Below are 12,939 nucleotides of genomic sequence, written 5' to 3'. Positions count from 1 at the left end.
AAGCATTGTTGACACCTGTTATTCACACAACTTACGCAAAATAAAACACTTATTAAGAAAAGAATAGGATATGCATACAAGATGTACAGAAATAGTCTTTGTTGCGGATGATGGAATAGCTGGAGATAAAAATATATCCATTTATCCATCTTTTATCTTGTATGTCAAAGCCTCAGGAATTCTCTGAAACCATTTTTCTTAATTACGTCTTCTGCAAAATGAGCCTAAATGGATTCTGCTCATTTACAGCATATAAATACCTGTTACTTTCATTTAAAAAATTGCTAACACCCAATCATTACCAGATGGGATAGCAGAAGCTATTGTTACTGCCATTAGAACATATTAGATTCTATGTCAGCACTACTGTCAATTCCACAACAGCAAGCCTGATTAGCTTTGCCTAGGTCATCCTTTAGAACAAGTAAACACACAGACAAAAAAAAAAAAAAAAAGGAGGAAATGCAGATTGATTTGCTAGAACTAGTGAATTAACTTCTACACGAGCTGTTGGATTGCAGTGACTTCATAGAGCTGATGAATGAAGGAGTTAGTTATCACTTTTTTAAATGCTCAAGTTCCAATACTTCAGATGTTTTTAATTATGAATATTGTTGTATAAAGTGTGACTAGGTATGCAATTTCATCAGATTTTAATCACAGGAAATTATAATAACTAACAAATACTAGGTTTTCAAGTCTCCTAATCTTGATGTAGATGCCAGGAGTATTTTTTTCCTGACATCCAGCCTGAATCTCCCCTCTTTTAGTTTAAAACCATTACCCCTTGTCCTATCTCAAAAGGCCCTGCTAAAAAATCTCTTCTATCTTTCTTATAGGCTCCTTTTAAGAACTGAAAGGCTGCAAAAAGGTCTCCCCAGAGTCTTCTCCAGGCTAAACAACCCCAACTCTCTCAGTCTTTCCTCATAGGAGAAGTGCTCCATCATTTTTGTGGCCCTCCTCTGGACCTGCTCAAGCGGATCATGTCTTTATTGTACTGAGGCCGCCAGAGCCGAATGCAGTACTGGAGGTGGAGTCTCAGCAGAGCAGAGTAGAGGGGGAGGATCACCTCCCTTGACCTGCTGGCCATGCTCCTTTTGGCGCAGCACAGGATATGGTTGGCTTTCTGGGCTGTAAGTGCGCACTGCCAGATCACATTGAGCTTCTTGTCCACCAATTGCTCTCAATCCAGTCTCCACCCAGACTGTATTTGTGGTACCAAAAGCACCACAACAAAACCAGGACAGTATCCACTCCTTATTTCATACCATTAATGTCATGCTCAGTATATAAACTGGAGGGAGTTCCCCAGAAGGGCCAGATCACTGCTTGGATCAGGCTGGCGGGTGGTGAGTGGTTGTATTCTCTTTCCTTGTTATTTCCCTTATCATTATTATTATTGGTGGCAGCAGTAGTAGTTTTATATTGTATCTTTGTTACTGGACTGTTCTTATCTCAACCCATGGGAGTTACATTCTTTCGATTCTCCTCCCCATCACTCCAGGAGTAGGGGGGGAGAAAGAGGGAGGAGTGAGCCAGCAGCTGCATGGTTCTGAGTTACCAGCTCTGCTTAAACCATGACAGCTCCTTTCGGCACCTAAGGTGGGGCACAAAGAGTTAACAGTTATCCATATGCAAGACTTTGCATTTGGCCTTCCCTGTTGATCTTCATGAGATTCATGTGGGCCCACTCCTCAAGTATATCAAGGTCCCTCTGGATGGCATCCCTTCCCTCCAGTGTGTCAACTGCACCACAGAGTTTTGTGGCATCAGCAAACATGCTGAGGGTTCACTCAATACCACCTCTACAAATAAAATCACCACTGGATCTTTGGGCCAGGCTATGTTACTAGGGCAGATCAACAATGCTGCTGGGAAGTCCTGAACTAGAGCTATCAGTTGAATCCGTATCTGTTAGTGGGATACCTCATTTTATGTATCAGTGGCATAGATAATGTTAGTAATACATGTTATGAAGGCCACCGGTTCTTTTAGCTGGCAGATACCATCACCCTACTGGTTGCCCAGAGAAGTGGTAAATGCACCATCCCTGGAGACATTCAAGGCCAGGCTGGATGTGGTTCTGGGCAACCTGGTCTACTTGAAGATGTCCCTGCTCATTACAGGGGGCATTGGACTAGGTGACCTTTGAAGGTCCCTTCCAATCCAAACCATTCTATGATTCTGTGCTTGTCACTCAGTTTTTTCTGTCTTGTATGAACATCACCTAATTTTGTCCTCTTTTTTCCCCCAAAAGTAGATTGCCATGTTTGGTGTTGGAGTAATTTTCTAAATACTGCTGCCTGGCATTTTGATATACCTGCCAGCACACAAACACAGTTAGATCACCATATAAGCTTGAATAAAATAAATGGAAAGCAGGAATAGCTTAACCTATACTGCAGGTTGGATAGAAATAGAAAATAGTGTTTCTGTAACAGACTGCATACGACACTATGAGTTTGGCAAGTAGTTCCACAGGTAACATGTTTTGTGAATGACCTCTGCTCATTTACTTCATTCAGTGACCCCCTAAGTTCTTGTATTGGGAGAGACGTAAACAATTTATGCTCTACCATTTCTGTATTAAAGCTCTCCAACAGCGATCATACACCACTACTCCCTCTTCTAGCCTAAAGAGTGCTAGCTTACCTACTGATTCCTGTTAGTGAAGCCTTTTTCAGAACTTTGATAATGCTTGTTAGTCTTCTATAATCTTTTCTACTCCTTCAATATCCAATTTGAAATAAAAGAACCTTGGGGGCCTAGGCTATGTTACAGATTTTATCAAAACATGTTTTTTTAACAAGAAAGGTTTATAAATTCTAAGTAGGACTGATAATATTTACAAGGTGATGGTTTATGTCCAAAGCAGACTGAGATACAGTTGTGAGGAAGCCACCGTTCCTTCCTTTTCAGATGAAAGAAACAGGGAAGAAAGCAAAAGTAAGGCAAGCACTTAATTCAGTACCTGTCAACTAAGTGTATTTAACAAATAAATAGGAGATAACTGAACCTCAAAATTTACTTTGAAAGACTCTGGATGAATAGTCTGGGCAATAAGTTGTCTAAACACAGAGCATCACAGTAAAAAAAAAAAATTTACAGGTAAAACAAAAATCCACCTTGATGAAATTCTTGCAGAGCATGAATGAGGCAGTCTAGTAAATTGGTACGTGAAAAGTTGTAACTATGCAGGAAGACTAGGCAATGACTATGAAACAAAACTAATAAAACCAAAAGACTTATGAAGTATATGAGTATAATAACTTCATTCAGTATTTTTAGAAATATTTTTTAAAATGTTATGTGTGTTTGAAATTTTCATTTAAAGAATTGGTAGCTTCTCACAATGCTAAAATTTTGGCCCCTGATAAATGGATAAATATTTTTCTGACCAAGATATTTTCATATCTATAAAATTATAATAATAAAAGTAACCTAATATTATCATAAGCCACTATAGTTACATAAGGTATGTAAACACTGCTTTTAAAAATCATATGTGGCTACTATTTGAGCATGCTTATTTCATGTAAGACCAACAGGTCATGTGGTGAGGTGAACCACGGCAAAGAAGCCAGAAACTCAAGTGCTAGCCGTAGTTACGGCACTGATTCATTCTTTGCCTACAGCAAGTACTAAAGCCAACACTTTCAACAATGACACCTGGTCTTTGCTCCATTTTAAAGACATAATATTTTTAAAGCTGCTGACCTACATCTTCTAGTAATGTTAATAATTATGAAGATAGGCATTACCAGTTTTTTTACAAAAAAGGAGACACAGCATTTTTCAGGCTTTTTCTCTTGCTGTTCAGGAAAACTGAATGTCCATGTTGAACTGAAACAACCGAGATACAAGCAACCAAATTGGTGTGCCAAATCTCAGATGAGGAAATACTAATCTCCAGCAGATTAGGGGTGGGCAACAGGAGCTACATCATCTTAAAGTACCCCTGCAATAGTGAGCAGAGCTTGTCCATCAAAAGCCCTAATCGAACTAAGTGCTATTAGATCTGCTAAGTTTTGGTGTGATTTGTGCTCATGGGCAATTTGGGTTCCCTTGGAAATGCCATCCTTTGTAATTGTGCACTGTCATACATAATAGGAAAGACTGGATGATATCACAGTATGTTCTTCACAACTATAAGCTGCTCTGAAAAGGTGGCAATCTACTGCCCATCAGGCAGTTTTGTTTCAGGTTGTGCACAGGGCATATTTATTGTAGCCTTTTAGATAAAACAGACAAAAAAATCCACAAGTATCAGGAAGAGTTAAAAGCAGAGAAGACCAAAATGGATAAGCAAAAAATATCTCTATCATTGCCGCTGACTTTGCACACCACTTTGCTTAACACACGATTTTCCGTAGTATTTTGATGAAGCCAAGTGCTTACACAACCTGTGCTATAACAAGTAAATTGGAAATATATTTACTAGGATGAAAAATAATTACCTAGTGAAGACTGAATTACTGTATTTAGGTACCTATTAGTCCAAGACTATTAATCAGAATGCACTCAATAAAAGCAGGTAACCAAGACATACATCAGCCTTTAGAAGGTGACAGTCACAACCGAGTCACCAAGCACACTGTACTTTGACATGTATTAGAAGAGAAACAAGGCCCATTGCAAATTCTAGCATTAATCAGCTGCAAGAAAAAAACTCAGCATGATTCTCAAATTCATCAACTAGATGAAAAAGTGACAAGAGGCAGGATGAAAAGAAAACTACATTTCCAGGTTTTGTTCCACTAAATACCATTAAGAGCTCATTCCACTCTCAGCCTGTTACCAGCTACCTTCAAGAGTTCCTGACTTCTGAAAACCACTCCTGGATGCCTATCCCTTCCCAGGCATTTTAGGGTGAGTCTAGGGTCTGATCCCAGGATGTTGTTGCAAAAATGAGAAGCAATGTCAATTTGATCACTGTCATCAGTAGTACATAATGCACAGTGTACATCCCTGTACCCTGCCATGGGTGAATCACTTGAGCCTATTATTACTACTGTTACTGCTACACAGTTTCATAGAAATGTAAATTGTTATGGATCTTTCCAGCTGACTGCTTTCTTAAAGAGAGATAGAGAGAGCAAACGTACAACTGTGATGTGGAAATTAAGTAATTTTAGTGAAAGATATGTAATCCAGCTAGATGAAAAGGTAGCGCAACTCTAATCGGCTTGTTACAGAAAATAATCTCATCTTTCCTAGAGGGATATACAAACATTTCTACTTGTAATACATAAACAGAACTAATAAAAAATGTAGTGCACTAGAACTGACAAATACTGTAGTTTATAAACAAAGCCAGTATCCTAAGCTTTCAAGGAAAACAAAAAATAAAACCTGATTATAAAGTATTTTAAAAAACAGAGTGAACAGACAGCAGAAAACAGAGCCACCAATGTACTTGCATGAACAGAAAAATACAATTGGAAAATAAAATAAGCAGGCTGTCTGCCAGCAATCTTGATCTTAATCCCACTAAAATTAATCACAAATTCCTGTCAACTTCAGTGTAACAGGATTGGACATCTGAATTAGAAAGAGCTATGGGCTTTGCAAGATAAGTGCAAAATACAGCTTCTAAAGTTTGTCCTAGCAACATTAACACAAGCAGTTAAACACAGCATTAGCACACTTCTTTTACACAACTGCCAGGTGTTTATAATATTAACCTGAAAAGTTACTTTTCATAAATTTAACACCTATTGCTCAGACACCAGAATTCTGGTACTCATGTCTCCATCACCCCTAGCAAAGCACAGGTGTCTTGAAAGAAGTAACACCCAATGTCAAATTTTCTAAAACGGATAAGCAAAAACATATTGTGATATTAGGGCACAGAGTGGTATGTCTGCACATGTAGAATCTCAGTGGACGACTATGAAGCAGAATAGCACAACATTGTAAATGTCTGCCTGTTTGCACTTGCAAGCCCATGTGTACCATGATGGGCAATGTAAACATAAATCCAGACTTACAGAATATACAAATAAGCCTACCTGTTCCTAAAATCTCACACATAATTAAATCTGTGTAAGATACAGTGCAGACATGCAGGATGATAGCAATACTCTCTGTTGTCATGATTGTACTGTGACTTCCTATTTTAATGCTGTACATTGGAGAAGTTAACAATCTTCATATCCAGTGCCGAGTTAAAACAAACAGAAAAGAGATAGACTGTATCTACTAATATTCACCTTTCTGAAAATATTCTATCCTCAGCACTAGAATGAGAACATCACAAATACTACACCTTAACAATGTAAAGTACTCCTTCAGCATTTTGAGCTAGCCATCTAGCATCTTGAATCTTTTTTTCACTTCTGAAACTGATATACCTATATCAGTTTAAGTAGAGAATGTTTAATATATTCTATTTCTTTGAAAATTATTTGCAAGGATATAAATTTATTAGCTTACAAAACATAAAAAAAATACATAAAATGTTTGAAATTGGGCAGAAACAGATTATTCTGCCATATTTTCTGTTTGGAAACACCTGATATACCTGTGTTCACTCCTCTCCATTCTTTCAAGAGGACCTGCTGCACAGACACTAGCTATCATATCTTAATCAATGATGAAAGTCAATGAATCTATAGCTTATGCATCTTCTTCATAATATTATTCTAATGAGTTAATCTGGTATTAGCATGGTTAAAATGTGGCAACAATTTTAAGAAGCAAGTACAAAACCCTGTTTCAGCTCAAGCTTCTAAAATAAACCTCTGTCTTGTAGTCAGGATTTTTTTCAGGTCACTATTCTTGTAGATACAGATTTCTCATTGAAGGCATGAGAAGAAAATGACACAAAAAGGGAAATGGCTACAATGTGCAAGTTTTCCCGTTACAATTTATCTTTCAAAATACAGAAACATCTGCATACTTTTCTTCCCAAATAAGAATTCAGCCTTTTAAAAGTTAATATGCAAGCATAATAATTTCTCCCTCTCTGCTCTTTCAGTAAATGTCCCACCCACACAAGCAGCAACAGTTTTCCTTTCATTATCTGTGTCAAAATTGCCCATTTTTTCTAGCCAATATCCAATAGTTTTCAATCTGGACATACTGTCCTAATCCTTTTCAGGGCACATCCCATTCAGTTCTCTGTATGCACAGACATTCCTTATTTTTTCAAGAAGCATTTTAATACTGTACGTAAATACAGGTTTATATAAAACACTAGTATTCAAGTACATAAAGCCAGCAGAATCCTTTCTTCTTATCCTCTTCACTAGGCTTAAATTATTTTCCTTGACTTGGATTGTTACATTTTTCTCACTGCACTTTATCTGCTTCTTTCTTTATACAGTTAGAAGTTGGCTGGTAGAACAGATTCTTCTTTCAGTTTCTCACGAAAGACAGCATGCCTCAACTGCATGTAGTACAACATTTCCTGATGGACCCTTTAAAAAAAACACACTTCAGCTGTTTTATTAAATGAGTCATCCAAATGCTGGGGGATACTACATAGTAACACAAACTGTGAAAGCTCAACTGGGAAAGAAGCAAATGCTACCTACAATGCAATTCTATGTCCTGAAATAAAGATGGCATAAAAGCAAAATGTACAGTTGCATGTGCTTAGCTCCATCATATGTGAAGTTTGAAAAGAAAACGGTCTTTTCTTTTTGCAATGTTAATGGTTCATGATTTAAAAATGTGTGCACACACACAAACACATACACGCATTTGTAATACTACCTGCCTCCAAGGAACTTCCCTATCATAATTTCAGAAAAATAAGTATCAGTGTCTACAAAGCTCTCTTACTAACTGAAGACTGTTGAAATACTAGTTTTGGTTTTGGTTTTAAAAGGGATTTACATGATTTTATCAATTCTTTCTAATAAAGTTGTCTAAAAAAAAAAATTAGGATGGCAATACTCAAAAAATTGTATTGAATTCAATACATACTTGATAAAATTCTTATCAACTTTGAATTTAAAAGAAAAAAAATATACCACTACAAACATATCTTCCTGTACTATAAGTCTGGTTTCCATACAGAACAAAATACAACAGCACACCTGGAATCTCACATATTCATTCTGTATAAATACAAACAATTTTGTCAGTGCTGGCATAAAAAGCAACCTTGTTTCAAGTATGCTACTACATGCAACCAAAGTATTTGCTCAAACCTTAATCTAAAAAAGTATTTCAATTATTCTACTAATATGTATTTTTCTTTATCCAACAACAAACCATGATGTTAAGTAAACCCTGAATGCCCAGAGGGCTTAAGGGACTTTTTTTCCCCTCTGGAAAGAAAACACAAAATAGCTAACAAAAATAAAACTAGACTGAATGATATGGAGACTGATTTTAAAATATTTAGGCATTTAATTATACCTGCCTAATAAGATTTATTTCTATAATTTACTACTTCCCATTGATTTCTACTTGCTTAGAAATCCAAATATGTGTAAGTATCCCACACCTGTTTTATAAAGAATATAAAGCATGAGAAATATAGTCATGAAAAGGGTTTATGTATTTCCTGAATTACCTATGATGAAGTATAATATTTTCAACTGAATACATTTAAAACAGCTCTAATAAAATGGAATTCCTTCATTCTTCCAACTGCCAAATGATGCATGGTACATAAGAGCAAAACCTTTTAAAATTAACATGAATTTTGCCTCTGATTTAATGAGATATGTTTTAAATATCTGGCCATGCTTTTAGCTATATATAAGCATATCCATATCTAGAAGTCTTGTGTCTACTGTGTATCTAACAGGAACTCCAGAGAGATCTTTTCTGCTTACTGATCAATCAAAAAGACAAGAGCACGATACCTCACTAGATAAACACCTTTGCTGCTCAAGTTCAAATCGAAGCAACACTGATATTGGCTTTTAACTTCACAGTAAAGGATTTTATCTTTCTTTTGTAAAGCGTATTAGTTTAGTCAGTATATTGCTATGAGTCAGTATTTCCAACCTCTGACATTTGAGTCAATATAATAGTATTTTACATTTTTTATTGTCTCAAAACACTATTGTTCTTCCCTTTCACAATTACAATTTCAGTTTTATATGTATCATTTGGGGACTGCTTTTGACAAAAAACCTTTAACTTGGCTTATATGAACTGAAAGTTTATGTTCAGCAGTACTACCACTACTACACAGCCAACTACAGTTTCCACAGTGGAAATGTCTCCTTACTCTTACTGAAACATAATTCTTTTTGTTGTTGTTGCTTAGTTTTTAGGTTCTTGATGGGGTTTTCTGAATATAATTTCAAATAATGTCAAATAGTGGTATCTTTAGCTGTAACTCATCAAGTCACCAAAAAATTTACATCAGGTGCATATATTAGATGCCTTTGCATCTAACAGATAAGTTTTAAGCATATCCAATGGGCAATATTAATTTATAATTTTGATTTGCCCTTTTTTTCTTGCTTAAGTTAATTATCTTTGTAGAAGTAAATGAGATTCACATTGTTCTACTACCACACAATTTGTTTAATGATAGACTTATTACTTTTTTAAATAGAATTATCTTTCTTACTCTAAAATAAAATGCTGACAGCATCCAAAAGATTACAGTAGTGAGTAAAGGGGAAAATTCATAATCAGTTAGGATGTACTACATGTAATTAGGTTAATAATTAGCAACCCATAGTGAATATTGCCTTGTGACAGCACAAGATCACTGTGTAGCAAACACCAGTGGCAGATATAAGTGGATCTTAAGTGCTCGCAGGAATAGGAGCTTCTCCCATAAAACGTTTGTGAGTCTTAAGCAGAGGCCCACAAAGGCTACAATAAAATCTGGTTTCACACAATTTTTGAGTGGCTTTTCACCTCCTATCCAGTCTTTAGAATGCTGCTCTGTTCAACTAAGAGGGATGTCACATCAGAATTCAGGGCAGAACTGCACCAATACTGAGTCAACTATAGGACTTTTCTGTAGAGTGGGAGAAAACAAGATGATAAAGCAAGCCTCCAGGTTGAACCAGATACCATAGTGTACTAGTGCTTTATTGTTACTGTGATGGTCTAATTTTAAAAATGCTGCACATTAATTCTTCATAGCAAGAAATTACAAGTCCAACAACAGAGGCTTTTTCTCCTATACTCCCTAAAAAGTGTTGCCAAACAAGAACACTTTTGAAAACCATAGTCATGTTCATTTCAGCAAAAAGTTACCTCTCTACAACCATATTTCAACCTTTTCCTCTTTTGGAATATTTTCTGAGTACAGTGGCTATCCTGACATTATTTTACCTAGCTCCTCCAGCGGTACTATAGCAAGCATAATGCAGAAAAGCTATACACCGTTTCTAGTGAAACCAGTCTACTCTCCTGGACAAAGCAGCCGAACTTTTTCTTGCGGATGTAAAATTATTAGCCAATCAAGATTCTGCTGCAGCTGCCAGGTACGCATTAATTTCTGCCTTAGGTGCTCCAAAGCTAACCGCTTGCGCGCCCATCAGTGGGGCTGCTGAAGTGTTACTTCCTAAAAAGCCATTGATCTGGCTCGCGGTACCCGAGCGTAAGGGCCAGAGGGAGGGAAAGAGAAAGAAACCTGGAGAGCTTTCTGGCGGGCCAGGACGCTCCCGGCCCAATTCCAGACGCCCCTCTCCCGCCACCTCCACCCCACACACCCGAGGGAGCCCCTCGGCCCGCTGGGCTGCTCTCGCCTACTCCCCCACCTCACCGAGTTACCGTTATTCCGTATTTTCAAACCTGACAGGAGGGAGGACGGTTAAACCCCGCGAGGCACAGCGCGTCCCACAGCCCCAGCACGTCGCGGCGGTCAACTGCTACCCCGATAGGACCTGCCCCGCCGCGAGGCCTCCGCCCCACTCCGCGCCGGCGGGGAGCCCCTCACCACCCACCTCCGCCAACGACTAGGGGTACTTCCGCCAACGGCTACGGACACCACCGCCTCAGGACGGATGAATCTACCTTAAGATCCCCTGCGGGGGACGGGGGGTAGGGGGGGAGGAGCCGCTGTTTCTTAAGGGCGAGGCGTCTCCTGTGCGCGGGGATGAAAAGAGGCGTTCCCGGGGCGTGCCCCTGGGGATCTGAGGGGCTCGGCGGCACGGCACGATACGGCACGATACGATACGATACGATACGATACAGCACGGCACGGCACGATACGGTACGCTACGGCGCGATACCATACGGCGCGACAGCCCGACGGAGCTCCGGCGGCCCTTGTTCCCGTTGCCATAGAGACAGGTCCCGCCCTTCTATTCGTGTGGATTGGCCGGGCCAGACCCCCGTCCGGGTGTCGCGGAAAGCTCTGATTGGATAGCACCGGACGCGGAGGCGAGATTGCGCGACAAGCCGCCCCGCCGCTAGCGCCGCTTGCGTCGAGAAGGTACGTGGCGGTCGCCGGGGGGGCGGGCTCCGGCCGCGCGCCTCTGGCGTCACGGAGGAGGTGAGGACGCGGGCGCGCACCTGGGCCGCTCCGGGGCCCCGCTCTGGCTCCGGGCGCGCCCCGGCATGCGCTATTTAGTCTTCCCTAGCCTTGCCTCCGTGTTGCGCCAGGCCGCTCTGTAACGCGCGTTCCGATTACTGGCCGTTGGTCCTGAGGGGAGCCGCGGCCTGTGGTTGCTGCGGAGGGCCGAGGCTGGGGCGCAGTGCTGTCTACAAACAGCCTCCGCCTCACACACACAGACATCTCCTCCTTCTTTCAGGCATCCTTTTCCAGGACTGGTCCTTCTTTTCTATGCATTTGAGCCTTACTGAGTTCAGATTTGGTTTCCCTTTCCCCTTAGAGGAGAGAAAAATAAAGAAGGGGGGGGGGGGGGGGATAGGAGGAGAGAGATATCTTGACCTTTATGCAGGCTAAACAATTTAGGAAACTGTTTCCAACCTGTGCATTTGTTTATGTTTGGTGTCAGCTTTGGGTTTGATTTGTGGATTTCCAGTGCCACTTTGTTTCAAAGTGCAATACCGGTGGTTTTGGACTAAGATCTTATGTGTGTTCTGGACTTCTGTTCAGCATTGAAAGTGCTCAGTGATTATTCAGCAGTTTATTGGGTAGCTAAACACTAGCTGTAATAGCAAATACACTACAGTTCCTATAAAAATAACTATTTCTGGAGTAAACATAGGTTTCAGTTGTAAAACCTGTTAACATGTTTCAATACTGTGAGCCTGTTGTACTGGTATTTAAACAAAAATATATTGACACATAAATTCATGAAAAACTTTTTTATCATGTGCATTATATTTCTGTTACTCTGATTTACAAGATAAGTAGCTACAAGTTAACCTTAAGGAACTGTTGCAATCGTTTATACAAATGAGAGGAAAAGAATTATTGAGGGATTTGCACAGTCTAGACAAGATACTCAAAACTGTTGTAAAGTTTTGAATGCTTAATTATAATGAAAATTGGAGTCCAAAGTGGTAGTTGAAATTGTAGCTTCTGGGTTATGTATGTGAAAGAAAAACGGGAATGTAAACTGCCTAATGAAATCTGTGGTAATAGAAAGCTATTAAAGTAATAGGGCTGATGCTTCTTGGAGCTTTCCCTCTCTTGAGATACTTTTCAATGCTATAAAATAATTTTTGTACACTATCTTTGACTTAAAAAACAGAGTTTTGTGGTCAGTATTCTTTACTAGTTTGTAGACTATCATTTTGGGGAGCTGGAAGCACTGGAATTTGCATGTCAGTAATCACAAACAACTTACAGAAAAAAACTTAGGCAACAGTTGAAACCAACATAGAATGATACATAAAATTCAGTTTAAAACATGCCACAAATACATTCAAAAAGAATCTGTAAGCTTGCAGCTCTGCATTTTATCAGAGTAGGCCATTATTACACTAGGAGAGCCAGCTGGGACCAGATGTTTTGACATGTCAGAGGCTGCACAAGCATGACTCGCTGTAGGCAGGGAGATGGAGCTCTGCCTGTGTGGCAGGGACCCAGCGTCCTCA

At 39.4% G+C, this 12,939-nt stretch overlaps 1 protein-coding gene across 3 annotated transcripts in view; it reads right to left on the bottom strand.

The window, feature by feature from the left end:
* NUCB2 (nucleobindin 2) overlaps window positions 1-11,103 on the bottom strand; it is a 31,575-nt gene extending 20,472 nt beyond the window's left edge. The window contains exon 1 of one of the 3 annotated variants that reach the window (XM_061463004.1): window positions 10,945-11,103. The gene's annotated coding sequence lies outside the window, so the exon portion shown is untranslated. Of the gene's footprint in view, window positions 1-10,722; window positions 10,745-10,944 lie in introns of those variants that run through there. The other 2 variants (XM_061463002.1, XM_061463003.1) reach the window with 2 other exon arrangements.
* Between the last annotated feature and the right edge of the window lie 1,836 nt (window positions 11,104-12,939).

Source organism: Pezoporus flaviventris, unplaced genomic scaffold (genome assembly GCF_033815535.1).
Source record: "Pezoporus flaviventris isolate CSIRO_AGI_PZ_B2104156 unplaced genomic scaffold, CSIRO_AGI_Pfla_v1 ptg000036l, whole genome shotgun sequence".
NCBI classification, from domain to species: domain Eukaryota; kingdom Metazoa; phylum Chordata; class Aves; order Psittaciformes; family Psittacidae; genus Pezoporus; species Pezoporus flaviventris.
Note: the sequence above shows the minus strand (reverse complement) of the source record. Positions and strands in the feature narration are given on the sequence as shown.